The sequence below is a fragment of the Geotrypetes seraphini genome, chromosome 19, assembly GCF_902459505.1.
Source record: "Geotrypetes seraphini chromosome 19, aGeoSer1.1, whole genome shotgun sequence".
Taxonomy (NCBI): domain Eukaryota; kingdom Metazoa; phylum Chordata; class Amphibia; order Gymnophiona; family Dermophiidae; genus Geotrypetes; species Geotrypetes seraphini.
The window spans coordinates 37,731,816-37,754,290 of NC_047102.1; the positions used below are offsets into that span (position 1 = coordinate 37,731,816).

The 22,475-nt window shown below is 42.4% G+C and overlaps 2 protein-coding genes across 15 annotated transcripts in view; both read left to right on the forward strand.

Annotated features, from left to right (window-relative positions):
- Positions 1–22,475, forward strand: part of LOC117352063 (nitric oxide synthase-interacting protein-like) — a 742,171-nt gene that overhangs the window by 142,244 nt on the left and 577,452 nt on the right. The window lies entirely within an intron of this gene.
- The window catches only part of SYT7 (synaptotagmin 7), a 425,674-nt gene that overhangs the window by 20,967 nt on the left and 382,232 nt on the right, over positions 1–22,475 (forward strand). The window contains exon 2 of one of the 14 annotated variants that reach the window (XM_033928076.1): positions 9,786–9,821. The exons of the other annotated variants lie outside the window; for them this stretch is intronic. The gene's annotated coding sequence lies outside the window, so the exon portion shown is untranslated. The remainder of the gene's footprint in view (positions 1–9,785; positions 9,822–22,475) is intronic. 14 annotated transcript variants of the gene reach the window in all.

A 22,475-nucleotide genomic window follows, 5' to 3' on the forward strand; every position in this document is an offset into this window, starting at 1 on the left:
CCGAGGGTCAATAATTTTCCGTTCTCGTTAAATAGGCAATAACTCTGGCAGACCTTATCCACCGCTGTTTCCTTTACAACCACTAATACACCTGCAAATAAGGAAAAACACACAGGTGTTTACTTTTTTAAAACAAAGCAGGGAATAGAAATGTACAGGGCTGGAGCTTTAAAAACTACGACAGATGAAATACAGAACAACCTTATGCTCAGGCTGCTCATTTGAAAGCCTTCTGGAGCTGCCTGTCAACAATACAGTGTAAAGTCCTGCCAATGATACAAAATGCTGCTGCAAGGTTAATTGGTGGCGTTATTGAATAGTTTGAAAGTTCTTTGGTTGAGGAAACTCCACTGGCTACCTGTACGCTCACGGATTATTTTCAAGACACTTGTAATTGTGTTCAAAGTCATCTATCATGGAATTCCCTGGTATCTGTCTCAGGTTATAGCAATCTGCCGACCTCTTAGAGCAGGGGTGTCCAATGTCGGTCCTCGAGGGCCGCAGTCCATTGGACACCCCTGTCTTAGAACTTTGAAACCTGATGGTGCAATGTGACTGTCAGTGATGGACTTCTCAAAAATGCACTATGAGAATATGAGAGCTTCTGCTTTCTCCATCATAGGAGTAACCTTGTTGGCCAAATTCAAAAATGTAGAGATAGGAACTAATTTAGGAAAATGTGAGAAACACAACTATTTGTAGATGCATTTTTTTTTTAGCAATTGACCTTAGAAACATAGAAACATAGAAAAAAGCGGCAGAAAAGGCTATAGCCCACCAAGTCTGCCCATTCCAAATATCCCCTCCCCTGAATTCACTCCCTAAAAGATCCCACGTGAGTATCCCATTTTCTCTTAAAATCCGTTACGCTGCTGGCCTCTATCACCTGGAGTGGGAGTCTGTTCCAATGATCCACTACTCTTTTGGTGAAGAAGTACTTCCTGGAGTCGCCATGAAACTTCCATCCCCTGATTTTCAGCGGATGCCCTCTGGTGGTCGAGGGTCCCATGAGCCAGAAGATATCATCTTCTGACTCGACACGTCCCGTGATGTACTTATACGTTTCAATCATGTCTCCCCGTTCTCTTCTTTCCTCGAGTGAATACAGCCGCAATTTCTTTAGTCTTTCTTCATACGTGAGATCCTTGAGCCCCAAGACCATCCTGGTGGCCGTTCGCTGAACCGACTCAATCCTCAGCACATCCTTTCGGTAGTGTGGTCTCCAAAACTGAACACAGTACTCTAAGTGAGGCCCCTGCGCTGTCCCTCTCCCCCTTCCACCAATCGCCTAACAACCTCACCGTGGGAAACTTCTGTCCAATCCTCTTAACCTACCACCCTCCCAACACTCCTCCCCCCCCTTCTGTCTGCTTGTCTTCACGGGTGACACGCGGGCCTCCCAGTCCCCTGTTACCCTACATCCATCAAGACAAGGTCTCAGGCTACATTTTATTATGATAAGTATGGTTTTCTGTGTTTATTATTGAATATATTTGGGTAAGTGGCCAGAGGAAGTGTTGGTTTCATATCCTCCATTATCTGATTATTGAGGCCATTATTCTGGACATCTTGTTTCTTGTATCTCTCTCACCAGCAACTCTCCCTCCTCCTTGCAGATACAGCTGGAGGGATAGGTGCCAGTTACTGACTTATTGCCTTGCCCCTGACTTCCAGTTTTGTTAGGAGGAGAGTAGCTACGGGCAGGCCTGGCCCACCCATTCTCAACTCAGGCCCGCCCAATCTCTCCCACCATTAATATCTGCACAGGCACAGTGAGTCAGCTATGTGCAAGGCAAACTATTGCGGACTATGTATTGACTGACATTGGAATGAGAAAGGGGCAGCGTCGGGCATCTACAGACAGTAGAACGAGGCAGGGACAGCTTCGGGTGTCTACGGATAGTGGAATGAGGCAAGGAGAGCACCAGGCATTTACTAGCAGCGTTGGGCCAGAGCAGCTTAACTCCTCCACAGTTGTTCAGTGACTCAGTACGTGGTTAAGGCTGAGCATGCACTCATGGCTAACTTCAGTTTTCCACAGGCACTGGGTGGACTCCTTGGGCCACAGCTACAGCAAGAAAATAAAATGCAAATGGGCTTTGGTGGGGATGGGCTCTGACTAGCAAGATTAAAAAAAAAATGTTTTATACGAGTGTTCAAAAGGTTTCCGCACTTTCAAGCTCGACCAACAGAGTGATTATGTGGAAAAGTGATGTAATTTGCTTTTGAGATATTTAATAAATAGTGTATAAAAAAAAATAAGTGTGGAAAGTTTTTGAAGATCCCTCGTATTTAATGTTGGTGGGTTTCTGGGTGGGGGTGGACTCTACAATGTACATGTCCCACCCTCTTATGACATCACTTCCTGTACCTACTACTCATACTTACATACACAGTGCTAGCCCATATTAGCTCTGGGTCCGCCCCCAAATGTCAGGTCTGGCTCCATCACTGCTTACTAGTCCAGCATTTTCTCACCAGCTGCCTTGAAACTGATGCCACTGGGGAAAGCTCCAGATATGTTTACTGAGAGAAGCTGTCCATTCAGGGAACGTTTGACTAAAAATAAACATGATTTCAGCGATCCGCTCCTACAGGGGGAGGCAAAGCAAGGGACTGGTAAAACAGACGCAGCTCATACCTGTCAGCTACCTTGCCTGGCTTCTAACTCCATTTACTCAGACCGACGTGCTTAATTAATTGGAGAAGAAGCCGGATGATGCTGAACAAACGGTGCTAGTGAGCCAGAATTATAGATCCAAGAAAGAGAGAGTGTGAGAGAGGAAGACCAGTCGCTTATGACCTAGGCAGAACTGAGAGTCTTTTTTTTTTTTTTTTTTTTACTTGATAAAATGCTAATGAGCTCTGGGGCATCTAATGGGTGCCAATCGTGCGTGTGTATGTGTGTGGAGGGTGTTTGTGTGTGTGTGTGATGGTGAAAGAGAGGGTGCCAGGGGCCAGCGGTACAGCCAGGGATTTAAAAGCACACAAAGGTGAAGGTGTGTAATGAGTGGAGGCTGCAGCTGTCACTCTCCTCTTTCTGGGCAAAAATGAAGACAGATGTGTCTTTTCTCTCCCCAACCTCCCTCCAGAGTTGTTCTGCTACAATATCTATTATGTATGAATTCAACAGGAAACTGCTTTCTAAGAGCAGAGTTCAGTCGTTACCTTTTTTGTTTAGCAGTAAGGGAACATCTGGGAAAAAGAAAAAGAAAAACCCAAATCCCACCACTGGATGGAAAAGCAGAAAAACTGGCTCTTTCAGCCTCAACCTCAGACTTTCATCTGTTTGTGGTGCTGATGTCTTACCCGTTTACATAGTTAAAGCATAGGTGAACTAGAATACAGAGGATAAGATATACTCTGTTCTTTCAGAGGTGTATAACCATGAGTTTTGTCGCTGTCTATGCCCCTGCCCCATTCCTGTGAGCTCTGTCTTAACCGCACAAGCCTCGAACACTCATGATTTTAAAGTGTTTGAAGCTTGTGCAGATGAGGTCAGAGCTTGCAGGAATGGGGCAGGGACAGGAAAAGAATGCGCTGGGACAGGATGGGAAAATGAGTTCCCATGGGGACGGGGAAAAATTTGTCCCCCGTGTCGTTCTTTAGTTCATGAATCTGAATCAGATGCTGTTCAATGTGTGTCTGACCTTATTATACGAAGCCACAGCAGAAAATATACATCTTTATTATCACGGTGTTGTGATGGAATGCTTTGGTCAATAAACCGAGCAGCAGGTGTAAACTGGGCGTCTGAAAGCAGCCACAGACACGTACATTCAAGCCACCTGATGGGCTCCCTTTTGTAGCAGAAACGGGATTTAAAAAGAGGGTTATTTGGTTGCAAAAGCACAGAACAAAATAGGCTCAATTTGAAACTGACAAAGCAGCGAGGTTGCATGCTGCTCCGCTCAATGACTGGAAATCAAAAGGTGGCTGATATAGAAACAGGCAGATTTAGTGGTTGTTTGGACTAAATGCCTACTTCCTCGTATCAGAATAGAAGCAACCTCTTTGCATCGGAGACTCTGTTGGCTCTACATAATCTGCTTATTGAGATGAGAATTGCTGAGAATGGAAGAGACAAAAGATGGACTTTCATATTCAGCCTTAACTGGCAATAAAATCCCAGCAATAATGCTGCTTTTAGGTTTGGTTTGGCAATATTTTGTGTTAAAGATTTATTTCCTCTACAGCTAGTTTTCCCGTCCAAGCCTCTTGCGGTTGATTTTTAACATGGGAATCTGTGATTACCCTTCTCTATTGCAAAGGTTTGCCCACACAATGACCCCCTAACTCCCACCCCCCTTATACATTTGACCCCATATTAAACAGTTTATTTATTTAGTTTTCTATACCGTTCTAGGGGAGCTCAGAATGGTTTACATAACAACGTCTATGGAAAGTTAGTTCCCCGCACTTTAGTCAGATAAGGATTTTTTCTTATTTAATTAATTTGATTTATATATGTTCTACTCTTAATGATGGATCCAATAATATTGAGGACTAGTGTGAGATCAGCTAGATTAGTATTTCCTTGTAGTAATATTAATTATGGAATTTTAGTTTAATATGTTGTTTAATCACACTTTACTGTACAAGATGTATATGCTTGGAAATATTGTAAAATTTTATAAACAAATAATAAAAAAAAAGAATGGTTTACATGAATTTATTCAGGTACTCAAGCATTTTTCCCTGTCTGTCCTGGTGTCTGTCTATCTAATGTAATGTACCTGGGGTAATGAGAGGATTAAGTGACTTGTCTAGGGTCACAAGGAGCAGCGTGGGTTTGAACCCACAACCTCAGGGTGCTGAGACAGTAGCTTTAACCACTGTGCCACTCGAGTAATGAAAATGTAGTGAAAGTGAGCTAAGTCTAGGACAATGAAGCCATTGTGACATCACCGATGAGGTTGGCTCTTAGGCACTGGTGGAATGAGGCATTATGATGTCACAATACCAACTCTGGTGATCAGAGGCTGAAACTTTTCACACAATTCATTTATTCAATTGTCTATACTGTTTTCCCAGGGGAGCTCAGAACAGTTTACATGAATTTATTCAGGTACTCAAGCATTTTTCCCTGTCTGTCCTGGTGTCTGACAATCTATCTAAGGTACCTGGGGCAAGGGAAGGGGGGAAGGAGTTAAGTGACTTCCCCAGGGTTGCAAGGAGCAGCATGGGTTTGAACCTTGAACCTCAGGGCGCTGAGGCTGTAGCTTTAAACACTGTGCCACACTCTCACAAAACACTCAACAACTATAGCTTTGTTTACTGCTGTCAACTCAAAATCAACAAGGCAGTAAAATTCAACAAACACCAGAGCCATAAAACTTGATGGAACAGTTCAGAAACTGTCTTCAGTAGCTACATGCCCTGACTTGGAGCATGGTATTTGTCCCTTAATCCTCTTGCTCCCTGCCCAACAATTTTCACACTGAACAACTTAAAAAATAGTCCTCCAATGAACTTGAATTCCTCTAAGCTCTAACGTACCAAGAACGGGTCAGTGACGAGATGCATGAAGCCGGCGTTGGCAGTTTTTCGCACGGGCTTTGCACTTAATCTTAGTAGCATGTTCAGCATATACAAGATGCATGGTATACCTGATTTAAGACTGATTCTGATTTAAACCAATAACAAGGGTAAGAGTGCATTCTCAAGTGCCATCCTTAATAGGAGGCTGTGTGGCCAGTAGCATGCAAGGGGGTGGGATTCTTAGGGACAGTAGCGTACCTGACTTGACAGCCACCTGGGCAGAGCACACCTCTCCTCCAGGCTGTTTGTGTGTGCGTGTGGTGGGGGAGGGTGTTCTATATGCACACAGCTGTCATCTCTGCCAGCCACCACCCCATCTGGCATCAACTACTTGTTCTGGGCAACAGCTGGATACAGGCAGACTGCAGCCCTATGACCGCAACTGTCGGGGCGCAATTGTCCTGCACGCAGATGAGTCACCGTTTATTTGATTGGAGAAACTGCTTCCCCTGAGCCTGGGAGGGAACAGGCTCAGAAGAGTGAATAAATGAAAGCTTTTCCTTATACTTTCTATGAGTGTTTATACTATTGTGTGTGAGCGTGCTCAGGACGGAGTCCAGGAAAACCCAGACTAGACTCTGCCACAAGTGGGTTTTCCATGCTTACAACTAATCCCCTTAAGATACAAGTGAGAGGGTTATGGTTATGAGACCATTGAAGCACATTATCTTAGGCATGGGCTGAAATAGTCCTTAATATAAAAGTACTCTTCCATAAGAACATAAGAAAAGCCCTCGCCGGATCAGACCGAGGTCCATCCAGTCTGGCGATCCGCACACGCGGTGGCCCCTTTAGGTACTCCCGAATGGAGACCCAAATATACCGTAGCCCTCAATATGATTTGCAAGAAGGTGTGCATCCAACTTGCGCTTAAATCCCAGAACAGTAATCTCTGTCACAACATCCTCCGGGAGAGCATTCCAAATTCCCACCACGCGCTGTGTGAAAAAGTACTTCCTGATATCAGTCCTGAACCTGCTGCCACTCAGTTTCAGTCTATGACCTCTTGTCCGTGTCACATCCGAAAAAGTTAGTAACACTGCAGTCTTGCATGTTCCATCCACTGTCTTTCAAAAATGTTTACACATTTCCTACTTACAGAGGGCAATGAATACTGCAATGGTTAAGTCCATTTACAAGATTATCTATGGAGATTTTGAACATTGTTTTTGAGGACTTAGAGAGGAGTGTGATCTAAAAGCAGGATCAAATTTCAGTACATCTAAGTAAAGGACTTTTTGAAGTGGAAAAGGTTGAGGGACAGGTGGAAAACTCATTGGAAAGCAGCTTTGAGACTGGATGGTGTTCGAGGGACAATCATTTATATTTATAGGGCCCTGTTGAAACTATTTTTTTTTTTTTTCAAATATTTTTGTTAATTTTGTATGGTAATTAACAAGATATACAGATATTATCCAGGATTAAACAATCCAACTGCACAAATCATGGGTGATATATACAAAGCAAAGCAAATCAAACAAACCTATAATTTCATATTAAAAATAAATTAAAAAGTGTGCTTATATATGTGTGTGTGTGTGTGTGTGTACCATCAAACACTATTTCGACTTCCTCTCCTTTCGCTTACTGGTCCAATCTCTAATCTTAAGCACCCTAGATTACTGCAATATCATATCTGGGATCCTTTAAGAAGACCATCAAATGCCTGAGAATCATCCAGAATACTGCTGTCCACCTCATTTATGGCCTCAAAAAGTCAGATCATGTAAGCCTGTTCTACAGAAAACTTCACTGGTTGCCAATGGAGGCAAGTGTCATCTTGAAGTTTGCCTGCTTCTGCTTCAAAACCATAATGGGCTTATCCCCAATCTACATGTCACACCACTTTGTATTTCCAAGCACCACTCGCACACGCAATGCCTACCTAGTTGCCTTCCCCTCCCTGAAGGGCTGTACCAACAAGAGATTCCTCGATAGAACACTGTCATTCCAAGCAGGCAAATGGAATAAATGCCTAACCACCCTCACCTCTATCACACCCTCTTACCATTCCTTTAGGAAAGCAAGTAGAACCTATCTTTTCAATAAATTTCTTTGACTCCTTCCTGCCTTGTTGTACCTCCGAAATACCTGCTGTATCCATGTTATTCTTCCGGATATACCTAACCCTCCCGACTTACCAATGTAATTTGGAAAATATTTTCTGTGACATCGTTGTCTGTGCACAGTCTCTTCCTCTGTAAACCGCTCTGAACTTGAGGTATTTGCGGTATACAAAAATAAAGTTATTATTATTATGTGTGTGTGTGTGTGTGTATACACACACACACACACACATATATATATATATATTAGGGTCAGTACACACATTATCAATGAAGGGTGTATATATATATATATATATATATATATATATATATATATCGGCTTGTAATGGGATTTACAACAAGCATTACATATTGACTTTATCTAAAAAAAAAAAAAGGGATGATGAATATATATATTATGCATACAACTCTGATTATATATGTCAACGGTCTAAATCACAGAAAGTGTGGACAGGGCTCCAGATTTTGAGGAATGAGCTGGTGGAGTAATGTTTTTCTGCAATCATCCTTTCAAATTTAATAGTAATACATACTGTATTCCACCACACCATGTACTCTAACTTGGCTAAGTTCTTCCAGCAATGCAATATATTTTTGATAGCCAAAAAGATTAGGATATTGAGCAGGCGAGCATTGGGTTCTGAAAGAGCTTGTATGAGACCCAGTTGTCAGAATACAATAATTTTGAGATATAATGGTTCGTGAATCTTTAATATGTCAGAAATGTTTTTCCAAACCTTACCCCAGTATACAGTGAGATGAGGACATTGAAATTTCATATGGGATAGAGTACCCACTGATATCCCACAGGACCAGCATAAGTTAGAGACTTTATGTGAAAATTTACCAATCTTCTACGGGTCCAGTGAACCCGATGTAAGAAAAAGTATATCGACTGGAGGACTGGGGCAGAGCGAATTGACTTGAATACTCTGGTCCACACCTCTTGCCAATCTCATCATCTGTAGAGATATCTAATTCAGGGTGCCAAGCACTCATCATGTGTGATGTGGACTCGGACAACCCTTGACGCAGTAAACTATACCATTTTGAGGCCACGTCTTTGAGCGGAGCAATAATAATACTTTGAAGAAGGCAATCAGGTGTGGGCTTTAATTTTTGCATATCAGAGTACACAGAGCTGACACATTGTTTTAACTGCTGCCATCTGGATAATTGATTATCTGGTAGACTATATTTGTTGCCTATTTCATCAAATGTCATCCAGCAGTTTTGATTAAGAAGATCTTGTAAAGTGTAGATCTCGCAATTTTGCCATATAGGCCAGTTCAACGTAGAGTTTTGGATTTTGAAGATGTCATTGTTCCGTAAATAAATCAATGAGGTGTCCTTATTGTTGTAATACCGCAGCCCCCTTAGGAAGACCACCCCGGGGGTGGACCGCAGCCCCTTTTTTTAGCCACTGCCATGAGTTTAGCCTCTCATCTGTTTATCCCAACTCACTCTGTATCCCCCATCTTATCCCCCATCTAATATATGCATTTGACCTATCTGTTATAGGACAAGCTATATTGTAGAAAAGTGTCCTCTTTTCCTGCTCCCCCTCCTTTCCTGCCACCCCACTAGCATGCGTACGCACTCCCTTCCCTCATATCTCTTTAACATTCGCGACGCAAGCAGCAACCCCAACCTGCTGCTCATGCCAATACCATATCATCCTCTGATGTCACTTCCTGGACTCGTGCCTAGGAAGTGACAACGGAGGATGAGCCGACGCTGATGCAAGCAGCAGGTTGAGGTTGCTGCTCACACCGGGAATGTTCAAGAGGTATGGGGGAAGGGAAGGGTGGTGCGCGTGCGGCAGGAGGGGGAAGGGAAGGAGTGGATGGGGTGGAGGGTGGAGAAGAGGTCAGGGGAGGGACGCCACTGCACCAAGCGCCTCTCACCCTCGCTTCGCCATTGTAGAAAAGCCTTTGGCCCTCTTTTACTAAGGTGCGCTAACTGATTAGCACACGCTAAATGCTAACGCTTGCATGGTAGTCTATGGACACGTTGGCATTTAGCGTGCACCAATTCGATTAGTGCACCTTAGTAAAAGAGGGGGTAAGTGTCATTTCTGTTATTTGAATGTTCTGATTTGTGGTTATTATTTGCTTCAAAAGAGTTCTGTCTTCCTTTTAGTATGTATTATATCTCTCTTCTTTTGAATTTCAGTGCTGTCAATAAGTATATTTTTGAAACAGTTTCATGGTAAGTTTCCATTTATTGATTTTGACTTTGCCTCATTCATTGTATTTATGTTTACATTTGGACTTTTTACTACTGTCATGCTGTTAACAAAATTGTAAGTTCTGTGTCGAATTGTACTTGCTGTGCACCGCCTTGGGTGTACAGGCAGTTAATAAATCCCAATAAATAAGTTATTTTGCTAGTGGTATTATATATGGTAGTGCTGTTGGAGAAAGTGTGGTTCAGGGGAACCATTAAGCATAGGTGGCCTAGTGGCTAGATTTGCTGCCTCGGCACCATGAGGGTGTGAGCTCAATCCCAGCCTGCTCCCTGTGACTCTCTAGGCCAGGGGTGTCCAATGTCGGTCCTCGAGGGCCGCAATCCAGTCGGGTTTTCAGGATTTCCCCAATGAATATGCATGAGATCTATGTGCATGCACTGCTTTCAATGCATATTCATTGGGGAAATCCTGAAAACCCGACTGGACTGCGGCCCTCAAGGACCGACATTGGACACCCCTGCTCTAGGCAAATCACAGGGAACAGGCTGGGATTGAGCTCACACCCTCATGGTGCCAAGGCAGCAAGTCTAGCCACTATCCTCTCTTTCAGCAATGATTCCATTATTTTTCCAGTAATCAAAGTGAGGCCTGTAGTTTCCCACTTCATCTCTGTGACCACTTTTGTGACCAGGGACAACATCCGCTCTTCTCTGGACCCAGGATCCATTCCTGTTTCCAAAGAGTTGTTGAACAAATCTTTAATAGGACCCGCCAGAACCTCTCCGAGCTCCCTCAGGATCCCATCCGGTACCATTATTTTGTCCACCTTCAATTTTTCAAGTTGTTCATAAACTTTCTTCTGTGAATGGCACTGTATCTACTCCATTCTTGTGTGTAACTTGCCAAACAGTCTTGGTCCTTCTCCAGGATTTTCTTCCGTGAACACAGAACAGAAATATTTGTTTAGCATGGTTGCTTTTTCCTCATCACTCTCACATATTGGTATATAGCATCTTTTACATAAGAACATAAGAAATGCCTGCACCGGATCAGACCATGGGTCCATCTAGTCTGGCGATCCACACACGCGGAGGCCCAGCTAGGTCTACCCTGGCGAATACCTTAGTTACTCAATGTGTCTTTCAAGAAGATATGCATCCAACTTGCCCTTAAATCCTGGAATAGTGGTTTCCTCCACAACCTCTTCCGGGAGAGCGTTCCAGGCATTCACCACTCACTGTGTGAAGCAGAACTTTCTGACATTTATCCTGGCCCTGTCTCCCCACAGCTTCAGTCCATGACCTCTTGTCCGAGTCACCTCTGACAATGTGAATAAAGGTGTTTCCTGTTCTATTTTGTCGAATCCTTTCAGTATTTTAAAAGTCTCAATCAGATCCCCTCGCAATCTCTTCTTCTCGAGGGTCAAAAGTCCCAGTTTTCTGAGGCAATCTTTGTAACTCAAATTCTCCATACCTTTTACTAGCTTCGTCGCTCACCTCTGCACCCTCTCCAGTAGCATTATATCCTTCTTTAGATAGGGAGATCAATGTTGGACACAGTATTCCAAGTGTGGTCTCACCATTGCTCTGTATAACGGCATTATTACATCCTCAGATCTACTCATGATACCCTTCTTGATCATGCCCAACATCCTGTTTGCTTTTTTTGCCGCCGCTGTGCATTGAACCGACGGTTTCAGGGTCCTGTCTATCATTACTCCCAGGTCCCTTTCTTGTTCGTTTTTGCCCAAAGTTGCATCAAATAAAGTATACTGGTGCTCCTTGTTTTTCCTGCCCAGGTGCATCATTTTGCATTTTTCTAAGTTAAACTTCATTTGCCACTTCTCTGCCCATTTCTCCAGTTGTCTCAAATCTTTCTGGAGTTCCTCGCAGTCCGTCTGTGACCTGATTGCCCGACTTAGTTTTGTGTCATCAGCAAACTTGATGATTTCACTTGTTTCTTCTTCTAGGTCATTTATGAAAATATTGAACAAGATGGGCCCAAGAACCGAGCCCTGAGGCACTCCACTAGTTACTTTCTCCCAGTCCGAGAACTTTCCATTTACGCTCACCCTCTGTCTTCTCTCTTCCAGCCATTTTCCTATCCATCTTAGTATGTCCCCTTCTATTCCATGACTTTGAAGTTTTCTGAGAACTTCAAAGTGGAACTTTGTCATGTGGAACTTTGTCAAAAGCCTTCTGGAAGTCCAAGTATATTATATCCACCGGTTCTCCGCTATCAATATGTTTGTTCACCGTCTCAAAAAACTGAAGTAAATTCGTCAAACATGACTGTCCCTTCCTGAATCCATGTTGACTAGCTCTCATTAGGTCATGGGTATCCAGATGTTGGACTATGCTATCCTTGATCAATGCTTCAACCATCTTCCCAGGGACTGATGTGAGACTCACAGGTCTGTAGATTCCTGGTTCTCCTCTTGATCCTTTTTTGAAGATTGGGATGACGTTTGCTATCCTCCAGTCTTCTGGTATCTTTCCGGTTCTAATTGACATGTTAGCGAGCAATTGCAGTAATTCTCTGATTTCTACCTTTAGCTCCTTTAATACTCTCGGATGAATTCCATCCGGGCCAGGGGATTTGTCGCTTTTTAGTTTGTCGATCCACATTTACTGTGTTGAGGCTCTCCTCTATTACTCCCTTGAATGCTTTCACTGGCTCGGGTACTGATGTGGTGTCTTCATTGGTAAAGACCGACACAAAGAAGGAATTTAATCTGTCTGTAATCTGTTTGTCCTCTTTGATGTATCCTTTTCTTCCTTGATCGTCGAGAGGGCCCACTGCCTCCTTGGCCGGTTTCTTCCCTTTTACGTATCTAAAGAAAGGTTTGACGTTTTTGGCCTCCTGCGCTATCCTTTCCTCATAGTTCCATTTGGCTTCACTCGCTACCTTGTGACACTTCCTCTGGTCGACCTTGTGGCTATTCCAAGCCTCGATTGTTTTCTTGCATTTCCATATTTTAAATGAGCTCTTTTTTTCCCTTATTGCATCTTTTACCTCTTTGGTTAGCCAAGCCTTTATGTTTGCCTTTATGTTTCCTTCCCTTGGCTATCTGCGGAATGTATAAATTCTGAGCTTCGGTGATAGTATTTTTAGTAGGGACCATGCCTGCTCTACCGTTTCTATTTCAGCTATCCTTTTCTTGAGACGTTTTCTTACCATGTCCCTCGTGTTGTCGTATCTTCCTTTTTTTGAAGTTAAAAGCTGTGGATTGTGTCTTGATTTGTTTTCCTTTCCCAATGTCCAGTTTAAAGTTGATCATGCCGTGGTCGCTTGTCCCCAGTGGGACCGTGACTACTACATCTCTTGTCTGCCCAGTTATGCCGTTCAGGATCAAGTCCAATGTGGCGTTCCCTCTTGTTGGTTCCCCTACCATTTGCTCAAGGAAGCAGTCTCCTATCATTTCCAGGAACTTTGTTTCTTTGCCGCAGCTTGTGGTTTCTAGGTTCCAGTCTATCCCCGGGAAGTTGAAGTCTTCCATGATCGTTACATTGCCTGTCCTACATCCTTGCCTTATTTCTTCTGTCATTTCTACGTCTGTTTCCTCCGTCTGTCCTGGGGGTCTATAGTAGAGGCCAATTTTTGTGTCCGCTCCGTTCTGTCTGGGAATCCTTACCCAGAGTGACTCTAGTTTCTCTTTGCCCGCTGTGTTCTCGCAATGCCATTGTTCATCTTCCTCCTTTACTTAATATACCAGAAAAATTTTTCCTCCTTTTTTTACATTTCTTACCATTTGCTCTTCCACTTGCATTTTTGCCAGACATCTCTCTCTTGGCATTATTTGTTAGCTGTTAAACTTTTTGAAGTTACTTGGCAAAATGTTACCGCCTCTTTTAGAAAGTCACGCTAGGTGTGGCAAACACCTTGAGGACCTTTAAATCCCTATGGGCTTTGGGGCAGTTAACGCAACATCAGCTGCTTACATGGCTTTGTAAAAGTGGAGGTTTAATAATAAACAAATTACAGTCAAAAGTAACACAGTTTGCGAATGTTTTGCAAGACAAGCAAAACACTCCAGCAAGTTTAACTTGCAAGACGAGCACTGTCCCGATAAACGAGCACGTACGCGTGTGTCACATGTAAGCACGCACAGCGTCAATGACACACTCATCAACATTGTGCGTGTTTATACATAATGCGCGTGCACGTGATCGTTAATCAGGACGGCGCTCGTCTCAAATACTGTATAGCAGCCCGCTCTTCAAACGCCGAACCAGCTACCTGGGCTTGGGGTTCTCCAAAGTGGTGTGGAAAGGGAGGTTGGCAAACGGCAGAGGCATCGTCCTGAAGCGCATCCACCTACACACTGCTGCTGAAGGAGCTGGGCACCCGGGGGCATCATCCAGGCAGGAACCCACCCATAGGCCACCCCTCGCCACTTCCTCCCAGTCCCTTATAAAGTAACACCTTATAGCAAACCTTTTGGGTTGTGGAATGAATCGTCTGAAATTTGCTTTGGTATACGAGTGCTTTGGATTACAAGCATGCTTCTGGAACGGATTATGCTCATAAACTAAGGTACCACTGTACTATGTTTTATCCCTTGACTATCTTTTTTCTGTACTTTACTGTAGTTTTTTCCCCTTTTGTTTAACTGTATGTCACGTCTATTTAAATTTTGTATCCCATTTTTTATTATTGTAAATTGCCTAGAATTCATGATAGGTGTTTAATCAAATTTTAAATAAACTTGTATGTAAAAAAGATAGACAACATGAGCCAGCATTTGGATGTCTTACTAGTCAAAACGTGTAAGTGGGAATTCTTAAAACAGACTTTCTAGATATCTTTCTGGTTGTTTTGTCTCCAGTGCATCCAGATCTTATGGGGGCATTTTAGAGGCTTGTTTTGGGTGAGCTTAGGACTTGGATGCTCGTCAAGCATAAACCTTTAACAAAAGGTCCTGGGCTTTTTTGTAGACGCTTGGACTTAGACCTGTTTTAAAAGCATCTAAATGCTAAAAAGGTGCCCAAACTGACAAGATGACCACTGGAGGGATTAAGGCATGACCCCCCCCCCCCCTTTTACTTCCCCCGTGGTCATCGACCTCCCATCACCCAAAGATGTTAAAATACAGCACATTCTAGCCTGTATTACAAAGGAATGCTGAAAAGTTCTCAGCCCAAGCAGCTTCAGATGTTAACACAGACATTCGAGGCCAGAGAGCAAAGGGTTACTGCAGTGAATTTCACATTAAAAGTTCCAGGTACAGATGTCACTTTAACTTGTTTCTGTTGTATGGTGAGCCCTCCAAAACCTACTGTACCTACATTTAGATGACACCTGCAGGCATAAGGGCTATTGTTGTGTTGTGCAGGTGGGTACAATAAATTTTGGGTGGGTTTTGAAGGGTTCACCATACAATAGAAGCAAATTAAAGTGACATCTGTACCTGGGACTTTTAATATGACATTCTGCGCATCCTTCTGCTGTGCTGAGGAATGCTCAGCTGTCTGTGTACAGTTTGCTAAGAATGCTAGCTGTTGAACATCTGAAAAATGTGCTTTTGTGCATTTTTCATGTGGACATATTTATATTTGGGAGTGGCCAAAAAAGATAGACGTACTATGGACCAAAACATCTACTTAGGTCATTCTAAAAAAAATAGACGCCTTGCTTCTTGCTGTTTTGAGAATGGACATTTTATCTACTGGATTTCTGGATATCTTTCCCAAAATGTCCAAACTCAGACTTAGACTTAGTCCTATCAAAAATGCCTTTCCACACTTAAATATTACTATGTTGTTTATGTATATAATGAGAGATGTTTCCATAACACATGAGTGCTATACTTGGTCAGACCAAGAATCCGTCTAGCCCAGGGATCTCAAAGTCCCTCCTTGAGGGCCGCAATCCAGTCGGGTTTTCAGGATTTCCCCAATGAATATGCATTGAAAGCAGTGCATGCACATAGATCTCATGCATATTCATTGGGGAAATCCTGAAAACCCGACTGGATTGCGGCCCTCAAGGAGGGACTTTGAGACCCCTGGTCTAGCCCAATAGCCTGTTTTCACCAGTGGACCGTCCAAGTCACAAGTAGGATGAGGTGCAGAAGAGTTCTCAGCCCAACCAAGACGAGAATGATGTGGATACGATTCAATCAAAGATCTGAAACTGATGTCAAAACATAGAATTTTGTTTCTGCAAATTGGCACTTAATGAAATAAGATAAACACTCTTTTCAGCTACATTGGCAAAATAACGCTCAGAATTTAGGAAGTGGGTTGGTTGGGCTGAGAACTTTTCAGCACCCACTCAAACCTGGCAGAGTCCCAAAAAGTAATAACATTCAATGCTGTTTACTCCAGGGATACACAATGGCTTTCCCTGGAGTTTTCATCCAAGAGTTTATTCAAACTTTGTTTAGATCCAGTTATGCTAACTGCTTTTACCACATTCTCTGGCAGTGAGTTCCAAAGCAGTGGTAGCGGCTGCCATGCGACAAACGCTCTGACACCCATTAAATCCCTATTGGCGTTGGAGCGATTACCACGGCAGCAGCCGCTACTGTGATTTTGTAAAAGGAGCTCTATACGCTGAGTGAGAAAATTATTCACTTTTATTTGTCTGAAAAGTAGTATTACATAACTCTAGGGTGTGTTCCCCTAATATTTGAACTTTTTGAAAGAATAAACAACCGGCTTGTGTTTAACAAGGTAAATGAGGTGTTTGAAAAGTACCCACTCTCTTTAAAGAATGGGCTGAAGACTCGTTGAATTTGTGTGGCTGTTGGGATCCATTCTCTTCTTTTATCTGCAGCTGCTCGCTGCCACCCTAGGCAACCACCTAGTCTTGCCTAATGGTTGCCCTGGCCTCGCAAGAAGGGAAAGACCCTGCTTAGAGGCGCTTCAAATCTAGTTGACAGATGGACACTGAGGACAGACGAAGAGCAACGAGAAAAACTTGAATCCAGTCAGAATGTTAAGCTGGCCTAAAACCATCTGCTAGCAATGGTCTGAGATTCAAGAAACTTTATTGGCACGACAGTTTGAATATGTGCTGCCAAATAATGTGTTGTGTTCAAGGGAAATAATTACAACGTACAGATGAGGAATAAACATCATTAGGAGAGTCTGGTGATGTGCAGCATTCTTTTTGGCATGGTAGCAGGATATTAGATATTTTGCTGCTATTTCTCCCGTTTCCCTGTGTTTCTACAGTGTGAATAAAACCGCTTTGATTACTCATGGTTAGAGTACTTGAGCACAGCAGAAAGACAGATTGAACAATTATTATTTTATGTGCGTGTCTTTTATTCTTCTGTTTTCCACTTTTTTTTCTAGGTCTGTTCTGTCAACTAGTCTGTGAAAGACTATAGACAAAAGCAGTATTTGGGATGGACAGGCTGAAAACCTGTTTTCTTATGCCTCTCCCCTCTTATTTCTTACAATCACTTGATGAATCTTAACCAATCGTTAGTGTAGTCCTTAGTCACTTCTCTCTAAAAACACTAACTATTCTCTGTACTCTTTTAAAATCTCTAATCTTATAAAGCTATATGGTGCCTGTTTACATATTGCGGCTCCATATATACTGTAAAGAGATTATTAGTCTAATACTAACATACTTCATTATATATGTTTATGTATTTACCTATTAATTCTTTATTTTTTCATTTGTATGGATCTTCGGATATCAACTGGACCATAAATAGTGCCCAGCAATCTCTTGTCTTCATCAGTCCACTTTATTGTTTATTTACTCAAAACTCTAAAATTCATTTAATTTCATACTTATTCTTAATTTCATAACTCCATAACTATTTCTTCATTGTATTTCATTTTGGTTTACTTCATTTCCTTACTTAATGTCTTTTTCTTCTAATTAGATCTTATTAATTAGCTACTTAGCTTCGAGGTTAACTCTCAAACGTTCATCAACGCCACCTCTCCCAACATGCATGTTTCAAGCAACGTTTTTCTTCAGGGTCGAGGGGTAAAAATTGAGTATGTGCAGTCTTTCTTCAAACATGCAGCAATGATGCACTACAGAAAGGCACACCTATAATTGATGCTCATGCTTCAATGCGATGTAGCTATTCTGTGCATGTCAGTCACTTTCTCCTACAACTGATCGGACGGGATTATGGTGCACCTCCACGAAACTCATGTGCATTTGTTTGAACACCGATTGCCATTTTCAAGTTGGAGAATTTGCCGGCACCCCACAGGATTTTAGCTGAGATTTTAGAGCATCTGGCTAATTGTCCTTACATTCTATTTGCTGTCTGTCACTATTGTCTGTTGCCTGCCCCAAAGCCCCTTGCAAAAAAATGAAAATCTTTCAGTAGTTTGCCGGTATACTAATTCTTCTTAATAATATACAGTGAAAGAGGCAGTGATAAGGTGACTTTGAAAGCTTCTGACTTTATGTTCATGCCAGGCTATAACCAATCCTTCACTGGGCTGCTGTACCATCTTGAAAATCTGCCTCATTGCCAGGCTCATTCAGTTCTTCATATAGTCACAGAGAGCTGAAAGCTGTTGGCTTTACCTCGATGACAGGCTGGATCTCCCTCAGACTGCTCTGGTATACTAGAGCCATTTGGCTCTATTTCAGCACCAAATCTGGCCCGGATTACCTTGTTCAAAAATGCTACAGTGTTGGGTTTCCAGATGGCGCCATATCATAAGGGACAAACTGAACCTAATTTTGTCCCATTGCATGCTTGTTCTTGTAGTTCTGATTTTCCTAAGAAAAGCAAGACATGCTGTGCGAGAAAAGAAAGCGCCCTCTCTCCATTATTGGCGAAGGATAGCTGCAAAAGTTCAGCCTTGCACTCCCTCACTCAGCTTTCAAGCCCCGAGGCCCCAACTCAATCATGATCAGTCCAATACTAAGCTTCATAGAACAATACTGTAAGCCATGGCTGTGGGATTCTCAGGTGAGCTGGGGCTGAGGGGAAGGGAAACCCTCCGTAGCTTATCTGCCGGAAAGGGAAACACGCTATAGCTCATCTGCAAGTGGCATGGACATATTGACAAACAGGCAGAGAAAACCTCGCCTTGGAATACCAACAGTACAAAAGAAAGGCAAGGGAGATGTTCTTTCAACCAAAAGTAAGTCTTTATTATATCAAGAACACAGTCCCAAAACGGATCCTAGTTTTGGCATATGTAAATGCCTTCCTCAGGGGACAAGTTCAGGCTCTGTTGGGAGCTCATTTTGATTTTCAGCTGCAAATTGTTAGCTACGAAGTGCGTCGCATCGTCCTCATGACTGACTTTATGAACTGGATAAGCTCTCTTGTATCTCATTAAGTTCATTCTACGAGTTGACACCTTTGGATCTATACTCTGTTTACGCTTGATATATTATTTTTCTCTTTAGCTGGCTGGGAGAGGAGTATCCTCTCTATACACATTCCCCCGGGGCAGTTGAAAGCACAGACTCTTTCTAAGTTTTTCAGTTCTATCTACAGTACTCCCCCCAAATTTGCGGGGGTTCTGTTTCAGGAACTCCAGCAAATTAAAAAAAAAAACGTGAATGAAGTTTTTTGCCTGTCAAAAGGCAGGGGAGGCAGGAGAGGGCATCTGGAGCACTGGTGGGTGAAGAAAATCACACACGGTCTGCTCCGATCGCCTCTTCCTGTAGTAAAGTTGGGCTACACCAATCAGTAGCTGCTTTGACACGCAGCTCCTGATTGGTGTAGCCTGACTTTACTACAGGAAGAGGTGGTCGGAGCAGACAGTGAATGAGCAAGTCCGTGAATCGCGAATTCACGGGGGAACACTGTATATTCTAGAATAGAATTGATTAATTCTTGTGTTGAAATTTGGTACTCTTTGATTCCATTGCTATATAATGTTCAGATTTCTAATTTCCATTGTTTTGTTGTGTTACTCCAGAGACCTTATCTACAAGTTTTCTCTTTCTCTTTCCTTTTTTCCTTTTCTTATTAGCCCAGGAAAGTCTCACCATGATATTTCATTTTGCAGGTTTCTTTTTCCTGGATGATTAAAGCTATTTCCTGGAACGTTAAAGGCTTGAACCATCCAATTAAGAGAGTTTAAACTGCCCTTAAAGAAACTTCATGCTTCTCTTACATTTCTTCAAGAAACACATTTACTTGATGCTAAACATGGAGGTTGTACTAATTGAGCTGGGTACTAAATCCAAAAGAGAGGAAACTATTCTCATTGCTAATTCCTGCCCATATACAATAGAAACAGTTATTAAAGACCCAGAAGGCAGATATATTATATTGATTGGTAAACTGGAAAACACACATATTACTTTGGCTAATATTTATGTCCCCAATAACTTGTTAGATTTTTCAAAATTTTTTCCATACTCTAAACCTTTCATTAAAAGGCACATTATTTTTAGGAGGTGATTTTAACTGTGCCCTTTCAGCAAATAATAAATCAGAGCCAACTTTTAAATTAAATTCAGCTATTCAACTTAATCTGCAGCATCTAGAAGAGCTGAATCTTTTTGATATTTGGCATAAGATGCATGGTACAGAAAAAGATTATACTTTCATAATTCCTTCACCATGATTGACTATTGGTTTACTCCTTCCAACTTACAAACTTCTGTTTTTAAATAGCTTCATAGGTACTCAATACATCTCTGACCATGGAGATGATGCAGAATGCCATTGTTTGGGTTTTAAGTAGCGTACATTCCTGTGAACAAATTTTGCCAGTTAAATATCGACCCTGATCCACAGGCCAACCCCTCGGGGCATTAATATGGTACTGAGTTATATGTTGGAATGATCAAAACTCATGCATGGACTTTGCGTTACTATTATCCATTCAGTCATGTCTGATCCTTGGATACTCTGTAGGCCAGTTCTCACTATGCTTCCCTGTTTTCCATGGCTTCTTTCAATTACTTGATTATTCTCGTGTCATTCTTGATGGTATTCAGCCAACGGGCCTTTGGCTTTGCATTAGCTGGCCAAATTTTATAGAACTTAGAATCAGACAAGCTATGAAAGGAGTCAAATGAAATGGAGACTTTATTTTTTAAATCAAGTATTCCATTTGTGCACTTGGCTTGGCATAAATATCCTGCTCTGAGACCGGGTGGAATGTGGAGATGTTGTGGGTCTCCCGCTAACCCAACTCTCCCCTCTTCAATCTGTTCAGAATTCTGCTGCGCGCTTCATAGTCTGCCAGAGTCGCTATGCTCATGTTACTCCTCTCCTCAAGTCACTTCATTGGTTCCCTGTCCGCTTCTGCATATAGTTCAAACTCCTCTTACCTACAAGTGTACTCATTCTGCAGCTTCTCAATGTCTCTCCTCTCTTATCTCTACCTACACCCTGCCCCGAGAACTCCATTCTTTGTGTAAGTCTCTCTTATCTGCACCCTTCTCCTCTACTGCCAACTCCAGACTCCGCCTCTTCTACCTTGCTGCACCATATGCTTTGTACAACCTGCTTGAGCTAAGCTCCATCTCTGGTGTTATTAAAATTCAGGCTCAAAGCTCACTTTTTCAAAGCTGCATTTAGGTCCTAACGCTTCCAACTTGTGATATCTGTTTCTCGTTCCTTCTGTAGCTCCTACCCTCTCCACTTCTGCATTCCTTTGTAACCCCTTCATGAGCAGTATATATATATATACTGATCCACTCTGTGTCCTGTGTGTCTGACATAATTAGATTGTAAGCTCTTTTGAGCAGGGACTGTCTTTTGTGTGTTTAATGTGCAGCACTGCGTGCATCTGGTACCATTATAGAAATAATCAAGAGTAGTAGTCGTGGTAAAACTGTGTATAGAAAGGAAATTAAAATGGAGGGCAGGGTGTTGTAAACTGCCCTGAACCAATTGGGGTTTAGTGGGCTATAAGCACAAAGAATAGAATAGAAGATGCCTGAGAGTGAATTAAATAAAGGCCTAAAGGTGTTATAGGGAGAACTGTATGAAGTATGTGGTTAGGAGAGTAGAATCAGGTGAAATCTGATAGTGCTTTAAGGAGAATTACTGGAAACAAGAGCACAGTGAGACCTGAGAATATTTTGAGGAGAGTCTGGAATGAAGAGATAAATGAGATCTGAGGGGGCTGATGGGAGAGCCAGGTACTAGACACACTGGGTGGGTGACTGGTTAGTTAGCTCAGCTTGTTCTTTGCAGAGTTGTATGCTGGGGTGTGGTTGCTGTGGCAACAGCCACTGCTGCCTTTCCCCATGTATGGGACAAGGCCTTATGGATTGATGAAAGCATACTTGCCAAGTCTGCTCAAGGACAAGCAGATGTAAACAGTACAACTGAGGAGAAAGGGAGATAGATGAGAATAATGGAAAGGGAGAAAGAAAAAAAAAAAGGCAATTCTCCAAGAAAAGGCAGGATATATAAGCCTCATGTGTGGGCGACATCAATCAATGGAGCCCAAACCAGATAAAGTGTAAACAAATCTCTCCAAACTGGTAAGAGTTTCTAGCACAATGAACCACATACAGTATTGCCATTATCGCATGGGATCGCTGTAGTCCCTTTTGTCTCTAGTGGCTAATAGTCTCTTTTTTATATGGGTTCAGTATTATTTTCATACATTTAAAGTCAAGTTTCTTTCACATCAAGACCACCTTGGTCTCACCCCTGTCCGTCTTAGAAAAGTTCTGGCTAAGTTTATTATCTTCCTTTACTGTTTTCATGCTTATTGGGATGGCACTGTCATTCTTGCATTGAGGTGCATTTCACA